This window comes from Lingula anatina, chromosome 9 (genome assembly GCF_051362555.1).
Source record: "Lingula anatina isolate TDL-2025a chromosome 9, LinAna3.0, whole genome shotgun sequence".
In the NCBI taxonomy this organism is placed as follows: Eukaryota; Metazoa; Brachiopoda; class Lingulata; order Lingulida; family Lingulidae; genus Lingula; species Lingula anatina.
Window position 1 is genome coordinate 9,052,614 of NC_141775.1, and position 11,490 is coordinate 9,064,103.

Consider the following 11,490-nt stretch of genomic DNA (forward strand, 5'->3'; position numbering starts at 1 on the left):
AGACGACGTTAAGCATAAAATGTCTGAATCCTTTATTATTTATACAGACAGCACAATTTGTAACAATTCCGTTAGCACAATAGAAACCGTGACACGTTTGTTCTTTGTGTACTTTGGACTTTTTGTGCAAATCTAAAAAAAAATGAAAAAATTACGTAAGTATGCGATAAATAATAAACTCAAAGAAACTAATAGAAACAAACTACAATATATGCGTTAAACTAAAAAATACATTTTACAATTACTCACATTATATGCTATCTACGGTTCCAAACACAGGTGACCGACCGGTATGCTTGCTACTTGACTACTAAATTCTCTCGAGATTTCTATACCATCCACACCCAAAACCACGTGACTGATTACTGTTCAACTAACTAAGAGTGACCACAGGGTCATGTGACTTGGCGCACTAACAGCAGTAAATAAGGAGTTTTGGGCGAAGGTTGAATATAACCTTATTTATTTATTTATTTATTTTTTGTGAAACTGGGGCCTGATGTCATATTGCTTTCAATTTGAATTTTAAAAGAAGCATTTGATCTTCGAGTTCCATTTGAATTACAATAAATCACTGCATTTTTATCATTAAACTATGAGGAAAACGCAGCAAGCCCACAGTTTATTGATGGAGCATTCATACTTTAGATCCCCCTTCCCCAAAAAGAGAATAGTGGTTGTAAAATTGTTTATTCCACCACGAGAACCTTACAACTAACAATGAGTTAATCGCTGACATTCATTTTTTGTGCATAGACACTATTAAAGTTATTCTGTCTGAGAAGATTAATTTTCTCCCTGTACTTGAATTCGATGCTTTCTGTCATTTCCGACTTCGTAAAGTGAACTCCTTAATTCCCGAATTAATATCAACATCAGTTAATGTATAATGCTTGAATGTTTTCTTCCTTAGAATAGAAAAAAATGTGACGAGTTTTGCATGATGTGTAGGCAAAGAGTAAAGGACTTTGGATAATTCTTAAACTCGGAAGTATACCTTTAATATACCTTATACATGTATACTTTGGTGCACTGCACGATGTTTTCAATTTGAACGCTTCTGTTAAAGCACGAACACATTCAAATACATATAATACTCGAAACTGTTACGTATTTATACATTTACTCTGAAAGATAATTCTAAAATGCGGTGAGTTATATGAAATCTGCAGACTTGTGTAAAGTAAAACGGTGCTACAGTGCCGCCGGAATCTCCCCTTACTTACCCTCCGGGTCGCTGCGGGTTGTACGGACGGCCTCTCTCGGTAACTATGGAAATAACATTGTCATGCATACGCTGTTTGGTTTCTGTTAACAGTAGTTCCATACCCTGCCCGTCGGGCAATTATCGTGACAAACTTTCTGCTAACAAAAGAGCCTAACCCTAGCTCGCTGAGATAAAGATCGAAGGTGAGCGTAGTCGCAATTAAGTGTTCGTCCAAGCATTAATTGACCTTTAATGCGCGGTGGCTTCACTCTACTTTGATCACTCTACTCTTATACGGATATTTTAAGTATAAAAACTTGCCAACAGTGATTTTTAAAAGTCGCTTTACCAAAAAGATTCGGTGATGACAGCAATTTTCATGTACATTGTAGCTATGAATTGATTGAATTTACATAGAGTTTAATAAATGAATTTATGAATTTATTAAAGATCAAATAAAACACTACTCGTACTTGTACATGTAATATTTATTAGGCTTCAAACTGTCTTTACTATATGCATATTATTAGCAAGAATGAAATTTATTTTTATAGTATGTCCTTATATTTCTATTAGCTTTGTTCATAGACGAAATGCGTTTTTTCCAAAAAGACTTGTCAGTTGCTTCAGTGATAAACATTTTGTTAGCCATATCTTTAATATTGTTCAGTCTATATTTGCATATAGGATCTCTCCCATCTACACCCGTAACATTTCTGTCCTTTCGTATTCGTTCATCAATCGTAAACAACCTTCCCATCAACTGAACGCAAAAGTTGCCTGGGGAACTGGCCCATTGTCGAATTTCGAATATTTCTTTATTTGACAAGGCGACGGATGGCCGGCCGAAAGATTGATTCCTTGATTCTGTAGGACACAAAGTAGGAACTGTTTCTCTGTCATTGTTTGATATGTAATTCAAAACGATAGGAATAGTTCATCTTTACGATCTAAAGCCCAAACTTAACCAAAAGCCTTCTTCATACTTAAAAGCATCAAAAGAAATTAATTTAAAAAGCTGGATTACAATCTCTCGGGCTAACTTCACTGGTTGGCACGTGTCATCTTACATTAATTAACAATCAGTACAGGTTAGCTTTATTCATGCTGGGTAAACACAGTGATTAAGCCCTGACTATTACATAATCACTACTGTGTGACACGCGTCGTCTAAAATTAATGTTAACATTGCGATGACGCTCTCCAATCCAAACTAATCAATTGCACATAGTTCTAAATCAACTGACACGTGTCAACAGGATTGTTTGTGTACCTGAACTTCCTAAATGGCCAATAAGTATTTTGTTTAATATGACATGTTTATGTCACTGATTTCCATGCCATCGTGTCACCTGCCAAGTGAACGGTATAAATCGACACTCAAATTTTCCAAATCATCACAATTCCAAGATGCCTCTTAGCGATTACGTGCGTCTGCGTATCATCGCCCTCCGAGAACAAGGGGTGGGAATTAAAAACATAACCGCACAAATGGAAAATGAAGGCCATAAAGTGTCGCGACAAGCCATTTACTTTGTGTTAAAGAAATACGACGAGTGCACGATACAAATGGAATCTAACAGTAAGCTGATGTATTAATTGGTTTCGCTCCCCTCCAGAAAGCCCTGACCTTAACCCCATTGAAAACGTATGGGCTGAAATCAAACATCACCTGCGTACGCGTGTTAAGCCTACCACGAGAGAACAACTTGTTGACGGCATTAGAGAGGCATGGGAAATATTAACGCAGAAAAGTGTAATAAATATATTAATCACCTTAAGAAGGTGATTCCAGCGGTAATTGAGCGAGAAGGTCGTGCATCAGGCTACTAAATTAGCAACACATGTAATAAAGGTAATGAGGCATTGATATTTATTTGATGTTTTAGCTATTTAAAATTTTCCATTTTAACTACGCTTTTGTTGATCGTGACTTATTATCATCAAATAAAATTGTTATACGTGTTTTAAAACTAAGCCTGATTTGTTCTTCAGAGTTTTGTTCTAATATTCGACTTGCCTTTACTCAAGTCTTCTGTTGCAGTTGATACATAACCCGGTATTGTTTGCTCGTGTCGATAGCAATCTCTTTGCATCAGCTATAATAGAAACCTTACGTGAGGCAATTAAGAAGGGGCAGACCGTGTTCGTTGAACCGACTAATTTGGTTGTCCGATAAGGATTGCTTGGGGATTCCCCTACCCTGTAATTATCATACGGCCTCTATTGTTCGACCATATGGGGCAGGGTTGGGAAACCATACGGCCATTTGGTAAGGGGACATTCCGGCGGCACTGTACTTGTACATGTACACTGATGATTATACTTCACTATATATAAAATGATAACAAAGAGCTATTTTGACCAATATTAATAATAAGCTAAACATGACTAGCAACAACTAATAATCTTTAACTAAATTATTTGGAGAAACTGCACACTGAAAGATTGGTCTTGCTGTTTAGACCAAAAACTTAGCCTACTTTTATTCAGGGTGGTTTTACAGTAGTCCACTGAAATAAAATGAGTGTTGGATTTGCCAGTTACTCTTTCTTTCTTGTCATAAAACAGATACTTTTTACTGGTATACTGCTGAATTATCTTTGGTCAAACAGATTCAGATGTGTTCTAAATGAAAAGTTTATACTAACATTCAACCACAAGTTCGTCTGTGGAATGGTCCACAGTACAGTTCCATTAAGAAAACTTTCGTCTCTGACCGCAGGGCGCAATTTTCCGTTTCTCCAGGGAAAATTTCACCGTGTGTAAAACCTTAACAATATCGACATCTAACCATTTGTTGTGATCGAGTCTGTCAGAGTGAGCAGACGAAACAGTCAACAAGTAAATCAAATATTGTGGATCTATCATAAATGAAAACTTTTCAACTATCAAAATTACTTAATTTCGCTCCAAGCCAACATGCGATCATTCGGTCCGTCTGAGGTATTTGGTTTCTGTACTCACATCCTTCACACGCGATTGAAAGCTGTAACTATATTTCACAGAAATCTCTTATCCAGTCAGAAAGAGCTTTGGACATGCGAGCTCTTCTCTCATGTGACTTGATCATACTATCGATTTCATGATTTGATCACGATCTACCTATACTGATTATATAATGATGATGATTACTAAACACGAAATGGAAGTTCTTTTGTCTTTCTGAGACAAAACCAAGACACCAACGCCCTCGAGTGACTAAAGAAGTCCTAATAATTATTACCCCCTACCAGGGCCACAGATTGATTTTTTCACTAGATTTTTACAAACAATTAATGTCTCTGCCTAAATATGGTCAATCTTCTAACTGAGGAAAAATCCGCCACTGAGTCATGTGAAAACGGTGAAAAGTTTAAACTATTCAAATGGCGTGATTTCCCACACAGTATGGATTACAACATTAATGTAAGTTACAGTAATTCAAATACAGTACGTAACAAAATGTACCCAATTGGACCCTCGTACAGGAGATAATGTGATCTTGATTAATGGAGAGTAATTAACGATTGCACATTAAGTTGCTCTGGAGATTTAATCTCTAAATTCATTTTTACATGTTCTGGTATCAGTCAATTTAAGGCAAAAATTCACTTCTATCTGAAAAATGATTAATCCACTGGTAAAAATAATAAGATCAATAAACCAAGGAATTGGGTAATCTTCTATAATAAAAAATTCGAATAATCACTATATTGGGTCAAAAAGTATTATATATTAAGTTATATATAGCTAGTTAAGGCATGTTAAAACAAATGTTTTACACTTCTTCATATATTATATTGAATTTTTACTGAGGTTAGACTTGTGACCAAGGTCGAGCAGTGCTACATCAAGTGACGTGCTGGTCGGTGTCACGAAACTGAGGGTCCGTGTAACAGAAAGTCCCCCCTCCATATAGTTATAATGGTTAGGGTTAGCCTGACCTAAATGGGTCAAGATATAGGGCGAGGCTTACCTGTACAAATGGACAGGAAGCGGACTCTCCATCATGGGGGTCTCTCTGTCACGTTACGCCGGCCCTAAGTTCGTGAGCTGGTTGTGCTAGGAAAAAATAACATCTTGAACTGTGACCTAAATTCCGAACCACTGATCAGAAGCACCAGTAAACTGAACACGTGGTACAGCGACTCGGAGATTCTACCAATATAAAAGATGTAGGTGACATACCAAGGAAATTCTTCTGTAAATATATATGACGTTATCACCATACAAATAACAGATGCTGTGCACATAATTAGAAAAGTTATAGACAAGCCTAACAGAGAAACAGTACTAATTATTTCTTTAACCTTTTTCTCACCCCCTCTTCCAGATGTCAGTTCTTTTCGAATTTTTCTTTGAGCCCAGATAAAGTGTATTATCCTTATGTTCATCCCAGTAATGGTGAGTAACATCATGGCTCTTCCAGTGATCCGTATTGCTGATACAATCCCTAAACGCCTTTGCCATTCCTGGTATTCCTGAACAGATACCTCACAAGGGGCATCGGTGTAGATTAAGCTTGCAAAGGCCACGGCTCCAGATGCTGCTGCTGCGGAAAAGACCATCTACGAAAACGGAAAGCATTAGTTTAAGATACTGGTTTATAAAATTAGGGAGGTGACGCTTTGTATCAGAATAACATGATGATAGATTATAGACGCTAGATGGCAAGTATCATTTTCGCTGAAAATCCTAAATGGCCGCCATTGAATAGGATGGGTCACTATGTCAATAGCGCTTTCGGAAAAAAATAATAAAAAATGATGATAAAGAGCTTTCACTCCCTCATGACGTGTGATGGCAAAGGTAAATAATTTTTAGCTTTTCACCTTGTTCCCCCTAAAGGGCGGAAAGGGTCTGAAAGTGAAGCCTCTTTGCAATCTTGTGAAAATTATGATAAAATCGACGACCCCTTAATGATCGCTTTTTTCTTCGATTGGATTAAAGTAACGTGACCAGTAGTAACGTGAGTGTTGAGAACGGATGGTGTCTTGATTTAAAAGGATATATGCGCTTGAGATTTAAGCATTGTCGTTTAAAGGACAACAACGAGATTTTAAATAATTTTAAAAATCTAACAACCGTACCTTTCATTTCTGTAAATCTAAGATACTTACCGATTTGAAGAGTATTTTTCTGGGCCATATAAATCTGGTTTTTAACGGCCAACAGACGAAAAGAAACCTGTCGAGTGTTATGACGAAGATGAGAACTGCAGACCAGTCGGATGTAAAAATACCTGCAAAGGCTGAAATGTTACAAACAACACTGGACTCCCAGATACCAGCTGTGTTGGTCACTATCGCCAGTGCGCACTCACTCACTGCACTTAGGCAGTGCGCTATACCAAGGGTACAAGACAAGAATGACTTGGTTTCTGATCTTCCTTTGAGTCTTCTTTCGCCGGTTACAATAACAACAATGACGATGATGTTGCTCAAAAGGGACACCGGTAAGAGGGCATAAACTGTATATATGTAAACATTTAACGCGGTGATAACTTCACCCACGATCAAAAGTGAGCCCTTGGAAAACCATATGAAACACTCTAAAGGATCGCTTTTCACAATCATACGCGGTTTTATCTCTTCCACGTCCATCGGGCATACGCGCTTTGCTATTTCCCACGTGTTATTTAAAACTTCTACCGGAAGTGTATTGGGTCGGAAAGGGCAGATGTGATCTGAACCTTTCACAACGCAAAGATACAACTTATTACTGGTGTCTTCATCTCCTTGTGTATTACCGGCCAGGCACTCTTCTTCGTTCACCCCGTATAGCAACCTGGGCGTAAAAAGCTCATTTGACAACTCGACGATTCCGCAGTACTCAGAATATGTACCGTTAGAAAACCAAGAGTCAGTCTTTCGATAACTGTCTGTCAGTCCACTCAAAACCCTTGGTGAGCAATAGAAATATCTGTCTTCAAAAGCAGTTTTTAAGACTGAGGTATCATGATTTAAATTTACATGACGATTTCGAGGAGACGCTTCGATGCACACATACGTGCTAGCTGTAGAGTTTTTATCTCGTGTAAGGTTACGGTGGCCACTTGAAATGTTTTTCTCTTCATTATCGGTTTCGAAGACGATTTGAGACATGCGCTTAAGGCCATCTAGCATCAACCCGTCGACTGTTTTCTTGAAGTCAACAAAAGTGCTTCTTTTTGCGCTATCTTTCAGCTGAGTGCAATTGTCCCCTTCAACTCCTGTTAATATAATAGCTCCACGTCTCGTGCCCAACGTACTGATGTTATGAAAGGGACAAGTTGAATCCATTATTTTTAGGACTTCCCTCGTCTCGGCTGGCAGTCCTAATGTTGCTGTCATCTGGTCGTATGATTGCCTTGTAAGGTTGAAGTGACACTCGGAGAGCACTTGAATCTTACCAACTCTTCGCGAAACAGGATTCTCAGCAAACAAATTACTTAACTGAAAAAATGTAAACTGCATAATACAAATAGGAATAATGTAGAACACCATGATTTTGACTTGGAAATAAACGTAGAATTTCCTATGAATTGTTGAAGAGTAAGACAAAGTGTGCTTTATTTATATTAGGCATGAATAATTGCTTTAAAGCCATTTTCATTGGCAGATTCCATTAGCCTATCACCTGTTCTTAAATAGCAGTGTACGTTCTTGAATATCACTGAAGGGTTGCTCCTGTTTATTTCATGTTTACCAGCTAGTTAATGTTGATAGAAAATCACGTTCGAAGTAACGTGTTTTATTAAAGCCTTTTGAGGTATACAGGAAGAAAGTGAACAGCTGAAGTATACGCCTGTAAAAATACAATTTTTAATTCGCTATCTTTTATTAACATACCTTTTAGGTGCGCAAGGGAACGAAAATGTTTTAAACATGTTTGTGTTATCATGCGTTACTTTACCACTAATTCTCAGTATATACATGTAGGTCCATTTTAAGCAAACAGAAAAGTGAAAAATGAAGTCCAAGATAAATTCACTGTGATTTCCACTTTTTCTAAATTTCCGATGACAGATAGTGATAAATCTAGGATTTATTTTTTAAATAAAATATTGAAAATTTGAAAATTCACCCCTTGCTAGTATAGGCACGAAGTAACGAAGATTTAAGTTATTTTGGTGACAAAAGTTTTAAAAACAACAACTCTTTGTGATAATTTTTGCACGTTATTAATACTAACAAAAATTAGACTACGCTAAAAGGGGATTACGAGAGGCATAATTATTTTACCGACACTTTTTGTCCTCCACTTCAAATATATTTTTTCACAATGCCTGGTAACGAAGGTTTTGCAAATTACTTTCTATGAGGATGCAGATTTGCCGTGTTTCATCCTAAATATTTGACTGTGTCCTGTCACTATATTATCTCGCTAATAATGAATAGAACTAAATTGAGGAGTTTATTAATGGTTTATTAATGGTCCATTTTTTTAAAGAATGGCTGGCATTGGATGGTTTAGAACCATGATTCAGCTCGTCATGATTTTAATATCAAAAGGGGAATATTGGTGTGAATTTTTTCAAAAAGCTGAAGAGGGGGTCAAGACTCCGCTGATACCCCCTAAATCTGCCACTGTGGCCTTTCTATTATACGCATAACAATTACAATATATAACTTTAATATACCCGTATCACGTTGCTAACAATCGTAAGTATCTATACCCGGTTAACATAAACTCAAAATATCCCATCCTTTATTTCTACGGAAACATTTGGTCGTGAAAACACGGAAGGACTCGTTTTGTCATACATCTGCACGTCCACGATACTGGGTAACAAAATTGGGACATGGGGAAACATGGCGTCGATCTTGGCAGCACTTTTTCCGCTTAGAATACGCATCGTATTTTACTTGATATTCATAATTCTGGAAAATGTAACATTAAACACGTTCAAAGATTATTAAGAAATAGTAAACTTAACTCCACAGAGTTGAGAAAGCACGCTGCGATCCTGAATCGGCAATAAAACAGCGATGACATGAAGTCGTTTTTGGTGAGTTACACGCCCAAAAGTGTGAACCAGATAGAGCTTATTTAATTAGACTCATTTAACATTCATGTGACCGGGTCATAACGTCATCAGTGAAAATTTCCACTCTTTAGTCTAAGTCCCTGGGCCGCAGCTGAATGCGGAAACGGAACTACACGCTAGCTGTGGTTTCGTTGTCGTGCGAGTCTGAAGGACACGAAACAGGATTGGATCATAACATCTGTGATTACACGCTCAGATGTCAGGATTTCCTTACACGTTGTTGTTTTTTGAAAGGCAGACTGTATTTCAGATATCTAAATTGAACGATATGTAGTTCAAGTGATTGGGAGATAATACAAATGTACTTCTCAAGTTGAAAACGAACACAAAAGTAACGCACAACAATCCGTTTTTGTCACCCATCAGAATTTGCGACGAAGAGTAATTTTTGTTTTTCTCTAGTGTGTGTACCCTGATATGACAAAAAAAAAAAAACATGACAATATTTTTCTGAGAGCTTTCTTTTCCATAATATACAGCTGCAAAATGGGCTGGTATGTCTGTGTCCCAGATTTAAGCGCTGTTTTAGTGTAATTTTCTGCTAAAATTTAAAAAGTTTAAAATACACAGCAATATTTGGAAACATGAAATTGTCTGTTGTAATAAGACAAATCCACCCCTTTCACATGAAAGCACCCCCATTATAATCCAACGCATAGGAATATTTTAACAGACTTTCAAAGATGATCACCACCTGCTGTTACCCAGTATTGTGGACGTGCAGACATTATATTGCATGTTGTTAAATGAAATGTAAACCTCTATAATAGCTTGTAATTGGCTAACGGTATTGCCCAATTACATTGTAATACCTACAATCATTTATGTCGTCACCACATAAATTGGATGACAAAGCCGAACAGGGCGTGTACGTCTTCAGTAACGGCATAACGATTGATGGAAATTATTCAGAGTGGATTCAAGCCGAATGAAAAGAAGGTCCCGGATGTGTTTGCATTGACAACAACGAGGCTTTAATGATCAGAGTGACAGATTGTATGGAGAGAAAGCGTTACATATGTGAAATTGAAACTGGGATGTGAATGCTTAAATGTATTTTTCTCTCTCAAAAGAGAGTTTTGATATAAAATTAATTTAAAAAATATTATTGGAAAAGCGTTTGGAAGCAAATTTGATATTTTACGCAAACGAAAATTGTACATTTGTCGAGAACGCTTATATAAATGTCCGTAACTTCATGATCGAAGAATACACTTTGATTGCAGTACATTGCGGTGTAATTGAGTTGTTATCGCTGAGATTACGCACTGACGTTACAGATTATAATTTTTAACTCCCGAACAACACGGAGGGGCCTTTCAGACAAAACATGCATGAATCCTTGTAAAGGCTAACATTGTAAGACAACTTTATTTTTAACGAGATATATTTTAGACATGTAATGCAAATTTATCACACAACTTGCTCAATTTGGGCACTGATAATGTCCCAAGAATTTCGGGCACTGATAATTTTCCAGCATTCTTCGGGCACTGATAATTTTCCAGAATTCTTTGGGCACTGATATCTTCCCAGAATTCTTCGGGCACTGATAATTTCCCAGGATTCTCTTAAAACTCACTGCATATTTTTATTTACTTTAATCAAGATAACTGTAATAGAAAACAACCCTCTTTTTTTCTTCATGAAATAGCAAAATACTCTATTTCGTAATAAAATCATTTATGTAGGCAAATGTTCACAAACACAACGAAGCTCGTTTTTTTTTGCTCAAAATTAAATAAGAAACAAGTCCATATGACTGATATTGTCATTTATTAAAACGACGAAATGTAATGTGATACGAAGTTAAGGGGCGTTATTTCATCCCTGAACAAGATTTTATCACGAAAATTAGCAGAGTTAAGAGTTAAGTCATAAATTAAAGCTTTTCAACTATCAAAATTACTTAATTTCGCTCTTAACCAACATGCGATCATTTGGTCTGTGACAATCTGAGTTATTTGATTTCTATACTCACATCCTTAACACGCGAGTGAAAGCTGTAACTATATTCCACAGAAATCTCTTATCTAGTCAGAAAGAGCTTTGGACATGCGAGCTCTTCTCTCATGTGACTTGATCATGCTATCGATTTCATGATTTGATCACGATCTACCTATACTGATTATATAATGATGATGTTTGCTTAACACGAAATGGAAGTTCTTTTGTCTTTCTGAGACAAAACCCGGACACCAGCGCCCTAGAGTGACTAAAGAAGTTCTAATATTACACCCTAACAGGGCTACAGATTGATTTTTTTCACTAG